The 12,124-nt window shown below is 41.8% G+C and overlaps 1 protein-coding gene across 1 annotated transcript in view; it reads left to right on the top strand.

Annotated features, from left to right (window-relative positions):
- LOC144690565 (rho guanine nucleotide exchange factor 10-like protein) overlaps positions 1–12,124 on the top strand; it is a 173,129-nt gene that overhangs the window by 143,693 nt on the left and 17,312 nt on the right. The window lies entirely within an intron of this gene.

The following is a 12,124-nucleotide window of genomic DNA, read 5'->3' as shown; positions in this document are numbered from 1 at the left end:
CGGAGTCACTAGTTCTTGTAAGGGTTCCTTCATTAATATTTTGCTAAACAGTACCCTTTCACGTCACCATTAAATTCTTGAGGGTAGAAAGAACTTGCATTCATCTTGTACCTTATCTCAGTGAGTTACTTTGAAGTGAAGTTGTTATATAGGCACACCTGGCAGCCATTTTTTCCTCAACAGGGTCCCTCAAATGACAATGGAATGAATAATCAGTTAAAGAAAAATGTGGGCAGGTGGCCAGAATCGCCTTCTCCTTTTGAATAGTGTAGTTGGATCTTTAACATCCATCTGATGCTTGTAGGCAGATTGAGCTTTGCTTCTCTGGTCCCGCCACCAACCTCCCCACCACCCGAAGACAATACCTCTGACAGCATTGCTCAGGAGTGTCAACTTAGATTTTTTTTTCTGAAATCCTGCAATGGAATTGAGCCCAGAATCTTCCAACATAGATTGGAAAGTGCTGGCATCTCAGCCAAGCAGACAAAGGGCAGTTCTCCCAAGATTTTGAAAGGATTGGTTTTTGGCAGGCTCATCTGGGAAAACTAAGGACTTAACTCTTTGCCATTTTTTTTCTCTGGTTTTCAACAGGTTGAGCAGTCACTCACCAGTATAGGCTATTGTGATGCAAATTATCTTTTTAAACACACGAAAAAGAATGAGTTGCATTCCTTTCACAACCACTGGACATCCCGAAGTGCTTTAAGGTCAATGAAGTACCTTTTTGAAGTGTACTCATTGTTGTAAGTAGGAAATGTGGCAGCCAATTTGTGCACAGCAAGCTCCCAAAACAGCAATGTAATAATGTGTGACTGTTTTACAGAACACCTTCGGTCTGTCCGCAAGCATGACCCAGACCTCCCTGTCGCTTGCCATTTCAACACTCCACCCTGCTCTCATGCCCACATGTCCGTCCTTGGCCTGCTGCATTGTTCCAGTGAAGCTCAGCGCAAACTGGAGGAACAGCACCTCATCTTCCGACTAGGCACTTTACAGCCTTCCGGACTGAATATTGAGTCCAACAATTTTAGATCATGAACTCTCTCCTCCATCCCCACCCCCTTTCCGATCCTCCTTTTTTTCCCAATAATTTATATAGATTTTTCTTTTCCCACCTATTTCCATTATTTTTAAATGTAGTTCCATCTATTGTTTTATCTCTACCTTTTAGCCTATTTCGATCCCTTCCCCCCACCCCTCCCCCACTAGGGCTATCTGTACCTTGCTCGTCCTGCTTTCTACCCTTAATGTCACCTATTAGCACATTCCTTAGATAATATCACCACCTTCAACACCTCTTTATCCTTTTGTCTATGACATCTCCTGGTTATTTCTACCTAGCACTGGCCCTCTATCCAGCTCTACTTGTCTCACCCCCCCTTAGACCAGCTTATATTTCACCTCTTTTCTATTTTTCCTTAGTTCTGTTGAAGAGTCATACGGACTCGAATGTTAACTGTGTTCCTCTCTGCAGATGCTGTCAGACCTGCTGAGTTTTTCCAGGTATTTTTGTTTTTGTTTTGGATTTCCAGCATCTGCTGCTTTTTGCTTTTATATTATTATAGCAATGTAATAATGACCAGTTAATCTGTTTTAGTGATAGCGATTTGAGGTATAAATATTATTGGCTAGGACACTGGGGATAATTTCCCTTATCTTCAAAATAATGTCATGGATCTTTTACATCCATCCGAGCGGGTAGGTGGGGCCTCCTTGGTTTAACGAAAGACAGAGCAGGACACTCTAGTACTGCACTGGTGTTGCAGCCTTAATGTCTGTGCTCAAGTCTCTGGCTTGGGACTTGACCCCATGACCTTCAGACTCTGAAGCATAAGTGCTTACCCACAGCTGGCTCATACCATTTCCTCTGTCATCCTTAAGGAAAATCTTTGTGACAATCGACTGTGTGTATGCAAATAAAGATGTAAGTGTTCCATTGTTTCTTCAATGCTGCTGATGTTTAATGCAGTCTACCCTGCAATCTCAATGAAGTGCATTCCTTTGCACTAACAGCTTGTAACAGGCACTTCTGTAACCTAAGTTTAATATCAAATAACCCTTTTGAGACCACAGTTCCCAGAGGGGTAGAAAAGCTGTAAAATTTCGTACTCTTGCCTTGAGGTTGTACTGTGCAATGTTAGTAATAATGAGAAATTTCTTTGCTGTATTAACCAAAAGTTTCTTTTGAACAAAAACGAAAACAGGAAGCGCTGGAAATACTCAGCAGGTCTGGCGGCATCTATGGAGAGAGAAACAGAGTTAACATTTCGAGTTCATTATGACTTCCCCAAAAGATGCTGCCAGACCAGCTGAGTATTTTGAGCACTCTTTTTATTTCGGGTTTCCAGCATCCGCAGTATTTTTCTTTTGAACAGTGTTTTGAACAGTTGGATCCTGTTCTCTGAAAAAAGCAGACAGAAGAATTTCATCAGGGACTTGTTATTAATCTTGCATGACACAATTTCAAAGCTTCTGCATTTTGGGACTTCCCTGATCTGCTTAGTTTTATCCTGCCTCTGCTTTACAATGTTAAATGCACTCACTGTGATCTAATCCTGTTACTTCTGTTTGTTTCTTTCTTGATAATCCTGCTCCCACTTCTTGAATACTGTTTCTGTTTGTGTAGAAGCTTTACAAAAGTGAAATGTAGGCACTAAATTGGCAATCTCACTGAGACTATGGTGTTCGATGTGGGAAATGGGGAAAGATGTGACCCAGTTGCTGTAGGGAACTCTCTTACACGGTTGAAGAAAATTGTTAGGCTAATTTGGAAGAAATTTTATTGTCACCTTTACAATCAACTGGGACTATTTAATGCTGATGATGGGCAAGTGTTTCAATTACCAGCACTAACACACAATTCATGGAAAGAGAAAGTAGCATGTTTAAATGTAATTTCAGTAACACCGAGGCAGTGGCAAGGCTAGAAAGCCTGAATTGAAGCTGCGGGGCCTTTTATGGTGAGTTGCCAGTCATGACCATACCAGATGCTAGACCCATGAGCAGAGGAAACTGTTGCTTCTCTGGTATCCTCTCCTGCCCATCATAGCTAATTGGCTCCCCTGACCTCTTGTGTGACGATGGTGTCTGATGTGGAGCAGTTTCAGATTAGGAGACTAAAAATAATTTTCTATACAAAAGAGCCCTTCAAGTCCCCCCAACGAAGGTCGGCCCTGGATAGCAAGGGGTGTAGGCTGAACTGTCACCCTTGTAAAGCCTCTTACCACGCTTAACCTTTCCCACAACATGTCGTAGTTGTGGATTTGGTTTGCAAACTGATGTTGAGGTGCTCTGATATCTGAGTTTTGTGACACTGAGCTACACAAACCAGAAAGGTCTCTGGTTCAATTCCTAATTTGTGTGCTGAGTTAATGACCTGAGCCAGGGTAACAGTTTGGATAAAAGAGTGTGTCCCTGGATTAGCAGTGGGGAAGAGGGGAATCAACCAGGCTTCCCATTGCTCCTGCTGAAAACTGACACATGTTTGAGAGAATACAATGAGATACCAGAGGCAGTTGGCTTTTGTTGAGCTGTACAACAACAAGAACCTTGAGCCTTCTGAAGGGAGGAGGTGAAAAATTTGAAATTACATACCAGGGCTGATCATCTTCCTACAACAGTTTTACAGTATATTTAGAAACATAGCACCATAGAAAAATTACAGTGCAGAAAGAGGCCAATCAGCCCATCATGTATGCGCAGGCCAAAAAGAGAAAAAAAGTAACTAGCTGCTCACTTTAATCCCACTTTTGAGCACCTGGTCCGTAGCCTTGCAGGTTACAGCACTTCAGATGCAGATCCAGGTACCTTTTTTAAATGAGTTGAGCGTTTCAGTCTCAACCACCAACTTAGGCAGTGAATTCCAGACACCCACCACCCTCTGGGTGAAAAAGCTTTTCGCCTCATGTCCCCTCTAATCCCTCTACCAATCACCTTAAATTTGTGTGCCCTGGTAATTAACCCCTCAGCTAGGGGAAACAAGTCTTTCCTATCTACCCTATCTAGGCCTCTCATAATTGTGTACACCTCAATTAGGTCAATTCTTAGCCACCTTTGTTTTAAGGAAAACAACCCTAGCCTGCCCAATCACTCCTCTTAGCTGCAATTTTCAAGCCCTGGCAACGTTCTTGTAAATCTGCTCTCCATTCTCTTTGGAACAATTATGTCCTTCCTGTAATGTGGTGACTAGAACTGTACACAAAATTCCAGCTGTGGCCTAACCAGCGTTTTATACAGTTCCATCATTAAATCCCTGCTTTTGTATTTGTATTTTGTATTCCAATAAAGTAAAGCATTCCACATACTTTCTTGACCACCTTGTCCACCTGTCCTGCCACCTTCATGGACCTGTGGACATGCACTCCAAGATCTCTCACTTCCTCAACTCCTCGCAATAACTTCCCATTTATTGAATATTCCCTTGCTTTGTTTTCCCTCCCCAAATGCATTACCTCACACTTTTCTGGATTGAATTCCATTTGCCACTTCTCTGCCCACCCAATCAAACCATTGATACCAATCTGGAGTCGAGACCTACCTTTTTCACCATCAAGTACATGGTTAATTTTTGTGTCATCTGCAAATTTCCCAATCATGCCTCCCATATTTAAGTCTATATCATTAATATATACAACAAACAGCGAGGGCCCCAAAACTGAGCCCTATGGAACACCGTTGGAAACCATTTTCCATTCGCAAAAACATCCATCGACCATTACCCTTTGTTTTCCTGTCACTGAGCCAATTTTGGATCCAACCTGCCATCTTCCCCTGTATCCCATGAGATCTCACTTTCCTGACCAGTCTGCCATGTGGGACCTTGTCAAATGCCTTACTGAAATCTGTGTAGGCAACAATTTATTAACACACAACTTCCTAGATTCTTTCTATATGTTCAGTACAAGAAAAACTTGCAAACTGGAGAAATGAAATTCAGCAAAATGGAAGTGTCGGTGGGATGATTTACCTGCCAGTTATTACAACCATTTTGTCAACCTAATCCTATCCATCTGCAATAGTCATTGCCGCTGAAAGCAAATCTTTGTGTGTGAGAAACACTGATGTTTCCGAGCCATGTAATGAGGGTGCTGTAACAATACAAGTCGGTATTTCAAGAGAAACAACTTGAGTGGATGTCATATCAATCTGGAATAGAAGCAGTCAACCAGGTTTTGTTCTCTTTGTAAACTCTAAATATCACTGTTTTTGGAGTCTCCCTCCTGCAACCTCAAAATATTTCTGTCGTTTTAATACTCAAAGTTTGTTTTCAATTTATTTAATTATAATTTTCCTTTATCTGAAACCATTATAGAATAATTAAACTATTGATAAGGCTTACGTGGACTTCCAAAAGGTGTTTGATAAAGAGACACATAATAGGCTTGTCAGCAAAGTTAAAGCCCATGGATTAAAAGGTACAGTGGCAGCATGGATATGAAGTTGGCTGAGTGACAAGAAACCGAGTGGTGATGAACGATTATTTGTTGGACTGGAGAAAGATATATAGTGGTGTTCCCCAGAGCTCAGTACTCTGAACGCTGCTCTTCTTGATCCGTATTCATGACCGAGACGTGGGAACAATTTTCAAAATTTGCAGATGACTCAAAACTTGCAAGTCTTGTGAATTGTGAGGAGGATAGTTATAGACAGGCTACTGGAATGGGCGGACACGCGGCAGATGAAATTTAATGCAAAGAAGTGTGAAGTAATATATTTTGGTAGGAAGAACGAGGAGAGGCAATATAAAACTTAAGGATACAATTCTAAAATGGAAGGAGTGCAGGAGCAGAGGAACCTGGGAGTATCTGCACAAATCACTGAAGGTTGCAGGAAAGGAGTTGAGAAACTGGCTAATAAAGCATACGGATCTTTGGCTTTATAAATGGAGGCATAGGGTACAAAAACAAAGGCTTTATGGTGAATTTTTTTATAAAAACACTGGTTTGGCCTCAACTGGAGTATTGTGTCCAATTCTGGTAAGCACACTTTAGGAAGGATGTGAAGGCATTTGAGAGGTTGCAGAAAGGATTTACTAGAATGATTTGGGGGACGAGAGACTTCACTAAGATGGATAGATTAGCAAAGCTGGAGCTATTCTCTTTAGAGACATTTGAGTGGAAATTTGATAGAGGTGTTCAACATCATGAGCGGTCTGAGCAGAGTAGATAGGGAGAGAAACTATTCCCAGTGGCAGAAGGGGGAAAGGCAGAGGAGTAGGACTAACTTGAGTTGCTCTTAGAGAACCAGCTCAAATATGACGGGCCAAATGGTGTCCACCTGTGTTGTAACCATTCCGTGATTTGATTATTAATTAATCAGGAATGAACTTTCTTACTACAGTGTCTGTTGAGTATTGGCTGTGGCTCAGTGGGTGACACACTTGCCTCTGAATCAGAAGGTTCTGGGTTTAAGCCCTATGCCAGAGACTGGAGCATGAAATTTAGGTTGGCACTCCAGTCCACTGTAGTACAGAGGGAGTGCTGTATTGTTGGAGGTGCCCATTCTTGGATGAGATGTTAAAACGGAGACACTATCTGCCCCCTCGGTGGGGGGGAGGGGGGGGATGACAAAAGATCCTATGGCACTATTTTGAAGAAGAGCAGGGGTCCTCTTAGGGAATAGTACCAGAGGAGATGGAGAGAGTCATTATTTGTAACGTGTCCCAAGACACCACAGGAGCATTGTCAATCAAAAGTTGACACCGGGCCACCTGAGATATTAAGGCAAATGGCTAGAATCTTGACCAAAGTGGTAGATTTTAAGGATCACATTAAAGGAGGGGAGAAAGAGGCAGAGGTTTAGGGAGAGAATTCCAGAGCTTAGGGCCCAGGCATGCAGCTGAATACATGGCCAACAATGGTGGAGTAAAGGAAACCAGGCATGTGCAAGGAACTAGAATTGGAGGAGCACAGGGATCTAGGTGGGTTTGGAGGACTGATGGTTACTGAACTAGGGAGGAGCAAGGCCTTGGAGGGATTTGAACACAAAGTTGAGAATTTTAAAATCGAGGCATTACTGGACTGAGAGCCATGAGCCAATGTAGATCAGCACACACGTGATGGGTGGCTAGGACTTGATGTGATTTGGGATATGAGTGACCAACTCCGCATTCACTCTTCTGAAGTCTAGTCAGTTGCTATGGAGTGGCCATTATTCACGTGGTCAGACAGTGTCTACAGATTACTGAAAAAAAAAATCACTGTTTAGCCTTGTTCTTTATCTACTGAGAGAATCCTGCACCCCCCCTTTTTGGATTAGAGGTTAAACTACGGCTCTGCCCTCTTAAGGTGGACATACCCTGGCACTATTTCAAAGAAGACGGGAGTTCCTCCAATGTCCTGACCAATATTCATTCCTCAACCAGTGCCTAAAAACAGATTATCTAATCATTATCACTCTTTGCTGTCTGTGAGACCTTGCTGTACGCAAATTGGCTGCTGGGTTTCCTTTGTTACAACATTTCAAAAGGACTGCATTGGCTGTAGTGTGTTTGGAATGTCCTAAGGTTGTAAAAGGAACCATATAAATGCAAGTTATCTCTATCTTCACTTTTTGCCTGATGCTCATGAATATTCTCCTGCAGAAGTATTGGAGAACGATGAGCAGAAACCATGTACTCCTCTTGGCTGCATATCTATCACTCCTTTTGGGGAGACTAAGGTCTATGCTGGTTTCGCAACCAACATTAACTCATTCTTCCCTGTCCAGGGATTGGAACAGTGCCCTGTATGACATAGAACGGCAATTGCTGGTGGTGTACTTAGATCCAGGTTAGATAAGAGAGGAGACTGAATGCTATTTGCCCAAAAGTAATCCTCTTTTACTAAAGAAAATGGAAGCAGATCTGCACATCTGCCATTTCCATCTATTTTTAAATTAGGCTGGCATTCCAGTGCAGCGCTGAAGGAATGCTGCATTGCTGCAGGTGCCATCTTTCTGATGAGGTATTAAACCAAGGCCCCATCTGCCTGTGTGGGTGGATGCAAAAGATCCCATGGCATTATTTTGAAGAAGTAGTTGTTTGGTAGTACAGAACTTGAGTACTGCTGAAAAAGAGACATTTTTGTCAAAGCTTGCCTTGCACTCATCAGGACAATTCTCAAGAACATCAAATGTAAAGAGAACAACAATTTATACTGTATGAGAAGAGAGTGCTGATTGTTTGGCAGGTAGACTCTGATTGGTGGAGGTGTTGCCATGGAGAATGCACCAGTGCTCATTTGACATTACTAGTCTATTCACCATTGTTCCACTTGAGAAAGCCATAGATATTTACGCTGTGGCACTATAACATGGTGGTCTAGACCTGCCACCATTACGTGAGTCAGTATTCATCGAACTTACGAACTCGGCAACTTCTGCAGGTGAGTTCAGTTTAAACAACACAATGCATGCCCAAATAGATGGTGTTGTCATGGGATTCCCCTCTAGTTCCAGATGTCGCAAACATCTCTATTGGGTTCCATGAGAAGCATGTCTTCGATGGAATGACACCTAACTTCCTACCCCTGCATGTTTCCAATATGTGGATGATATGTTTGATATATTTAAATCTGCAGTTGCAAGTAAAAGTTTCCTTAATGGACTTCATCCTGCACTCGAATTCACCTTTGAAATGGAGCAGTCAAATGAACTCCCCTTCCTTGATGTACTAGTTGAGAAATTTGCCAGGGGGTTCTCTACCACTGATTATTGCAAGCCTATCTTCACTGGGCAATATACACTTTGGGATTCTTACAGTTCCACATGCTATAAGATTGGCCTTATCAGCAACTTTGTAAATAGGACCCAAGGCGTTTGCTCACCGTGCAAGCTTGATGCCAAAATAGGGCATCAAGGCATTCTGTGGGATAATGGCTACCCTGATCAGATCATTTCATGCTGTATATCGTGCAAACTCATGAACGGGCTAAGGCTGTCACTTTCAGCCCTGAAAATTACCCAGTCTACCTTAGGATACCCTGGAAGGGTAAGCTATCTCCAATTTGAGCCATAGGCAAAGCTAGCTGTTTCACACTGCTACTATACAGTAGCAACACAAATGGTGTTCACCGTTAACAGAATGCTGTCATTAAGTCAAAAAGACATTCTGCCTATCACAAATGAGTGATGTGGTATATTAATTTCAGTACCAGTGTGATGCTAGGTATGTAGGCTGTACATCCCAAAGGCTGGTTAATCATATAAAACAGCATGTCCCTTTCACTGTTCGCAATGGGCAAGGTACAGACTGTAGCCAACCAGCACATGATTTCAAAACTCAAAACAGTGTCCAACATTAGATGTGATTCAACAATTGGACATTATTTGCTAAATAATCCTCAATGTGTTAAGAATTAAACTGACAACCAATTTAGGATTGTCATTTGGGCTTACAGTGTGGCACATTTGTGTGTACTGGAAGCTACATATATTAATACACAGGGCCCTCTTTGCAGGCATAAAGAATGTGTACACGCATTGCACCTGTTTTAGCTAAACAAAATAAGTGACAGCTATTCTCTGGTTCATTCCTCAGGTAATGCCTTGACCAATCAAGGTCAAGCTGCCTGGTTTAAATTTCTAACAATGCTTGGCAGTTAACTGTCAGTCAACATCAACTGCTGCATCGTCCATGGCAATGCTTCCACCAATCAGAGTCCACTTGTCAACCAATCAGCACTCTCATCTCATACAGTATAAATTGTTGTTCACTTTACATTTGGCTGTTTTGCGAATTATCCTGATGATTGCAAGATGAAAAGCTTTGACAAAAATGTCTTTTTTTCCAGCAATTTTGAAGAAGAGCAGGGAGATATCCCCAGTGTCCTGGCCAATTTTTATTCCTTAATCAATATCACAATAAACAGAATTTCTGTTTATTATCACATTGCTGTTTATGGGAGTTTGCTGTGCGAAAATTAGCTGCTACGTTTTCTGCATTACATCAGTGACTACGCTTCAAAAATCTTCATTGGTTGTAATGAACTTTCAAATGTCAGGTGGTCGTGAAAGGTGCTATATAAATGCAAGCCATTTTTTTTCTCCATTCTGTTAATGGGGATGGACAGAAGGTTAAAGCATATGGGATCCTGGGCTTTATAAATAGTGACATAACAGTACAAGTGCAATAATGCTATGATAAACCTGTATAAAATACTGGTTCAGCCTCACCTGGAGTATTGAATCCAGTCCTGAGCACCATACTTTAGGAAGGATATGAAGGCATTAGAGAGGGTGCAGAAAAGATTCACGAGAATGTTTCCAAGGATGAGGAACTTCAGTTATGGAGATTGATTAGAGAAGCTGGGGCTGTTCTCCTTGGAGAAGAGAAGGCTGAGAAGAGATTTAATAGAGGTATTCAAAATCATGAGTCTGGCCAGAGTAGATAGGGAGAAATTCTTCCCATTGGGAGAAGGATCGCAAACCTATTTAAGTTAATAGGCAAAAGAAGCAATGACTACATGAGGAAAAGCTTATTTATGCAGCAAGTGGTTAAAGTTCGGAATGCACTTCCTGACAATGCAGTGGAGGTAGATTCAATTGTGGCTTTCAAAAGAGAATTGGAGCATATCTGAAGCAAAACATATTGCAGAGCTATGAAGGCAGGGATATGAGATGAGTTGAATTGCTCTTGCAAAGAGCTGGCACAGACATAATGGGCTAATGGTCTCTTTCTGTGCCGTAAGCTTTCTATGACTCTGTTCTCTGATTCAATTCAGTACTGATTAGCTGGTCATTTCCAGCCCCACTGATGAAATTATGAAGAACCCAAAAACTAAATACAGTAATATATTGACACACTTAAAGAGCTACAAGCAATATCGAAGCAATAAATGTGTGAACTTATGAACTCACCTGTGCCCTATAGAGGCATCCATACATTGATCTCTTTAGACTGATGTGCTAATAATGTTAATTAAGCACTGACTGCCCTCTGGCATTTTGCCCAGGCAAATGGTGATTGTTGATGGGAGTATATATTGACACTAAAATAAGAAATGTGGAGAATAAGTGATCTGGCATTCCCAAAATAAAAATAAATTGCTGGAATTGCATAGGAGGGTGGAAAGAAACCAATAAATATTTTAAGTGCAACACTTCATTAGCAGAGTTAAACCAAGAAAGTTGATCTCTTAAAATGTGGCAAATTGCTGTTCTTTCTCTTTTTACTTCAGATTGCTCATATTCCCTCCCTTAAAAAAAAGAACAAAAAAGCAGAGTATTACTTAAATGGAGAATGGCAGCAGAATTCTGAGGTGCAGAGGGATCTAAGTGTTCTAGTACATGAGTCACAAAATGTTAGCATGCAGGTAGAGCAAGTAATTAAGGAGGCTAATGGAATGCTATCCTTTATTACGAGAGGGATTGAACATAAAAGTAAGGATGTTATGCTTCAGTTATACAGGGCATTGGTGAGACTGCACCACATGCAGTTTTGGTCTCCTTATTTAAGGAAGGATGTAAATGCATTGGAGGTGGTTCAATGGAGGTTTAATAGATTGATACCCGGAATGAGTGGGTTGCCTTTCGAGGAAAGGTTGGACAGACTGGGCCTGTTTCCTCTGGAGTTTAGAAGAGTGAGGGGTGATTTGATTAAAATATACAAGATCCTGAACAGCCTTGATAAGGTGGATGTCGAAAGGATGTTTCCTCTTGTGGGTGAGTCCAGAACTAGGGGGCATTGTTTTAAAATTAGGGGTCACCCTTTTGGACAGAGATGAGAAGAAATTTTTTCTGAGGGTTGTGCGACTTTGGAATTCTCTGCCTCAGAAGGTGGTGGATGTGGGGGTCATTGAATATTTTTAAGGCGGAGGTAGACTCTTGATAGGCAAGGGAATCAAAGTTATCGGGGTTGGATGGGAATGTGGAAATCGAAATGCAAAGACCAGCCATGATGATCTTGAATGGCGGAGCAGGCTCGAGGAGCCGAATGGTCTACTCCCATTCCTATTTCTTATGTTCTAACAGCACTGAGTGCACCTACACCACAAGGATTGCAGCTGTTCAAGAAGGTGGCTCACCACCACCACCACCTCCTCAAGGGCACTTGGGGATGGGCTACAATCGCTGGCCTAGCCAGCGACACCCATATCCTGTGAAAGATTAAATTTAAAAGAAACTTAGTTTCTCTTAATTGTTTGGC

Source organism: Cetorhinus maximus, chromosome 15, assembly GCF_964194155.1.
Source record: "Cetorhinus maximus chromosome 15, sCetMax3.hap1.1, whole genome shotgun sequence".
Taxonomy (NCBI): domain Eukaryota; kingdom Metazoa; phylum Chordata; class Chondrichthyes; order Lamniformes; family Cetorhinidae; genus Cetorhinus; species Cetorhinus maximus.
The sequence above is the reverse complement of the archived record's forward strand: the minus strand, read 5'-3'. Positions and strand labels throughout refer to the sequence as shown.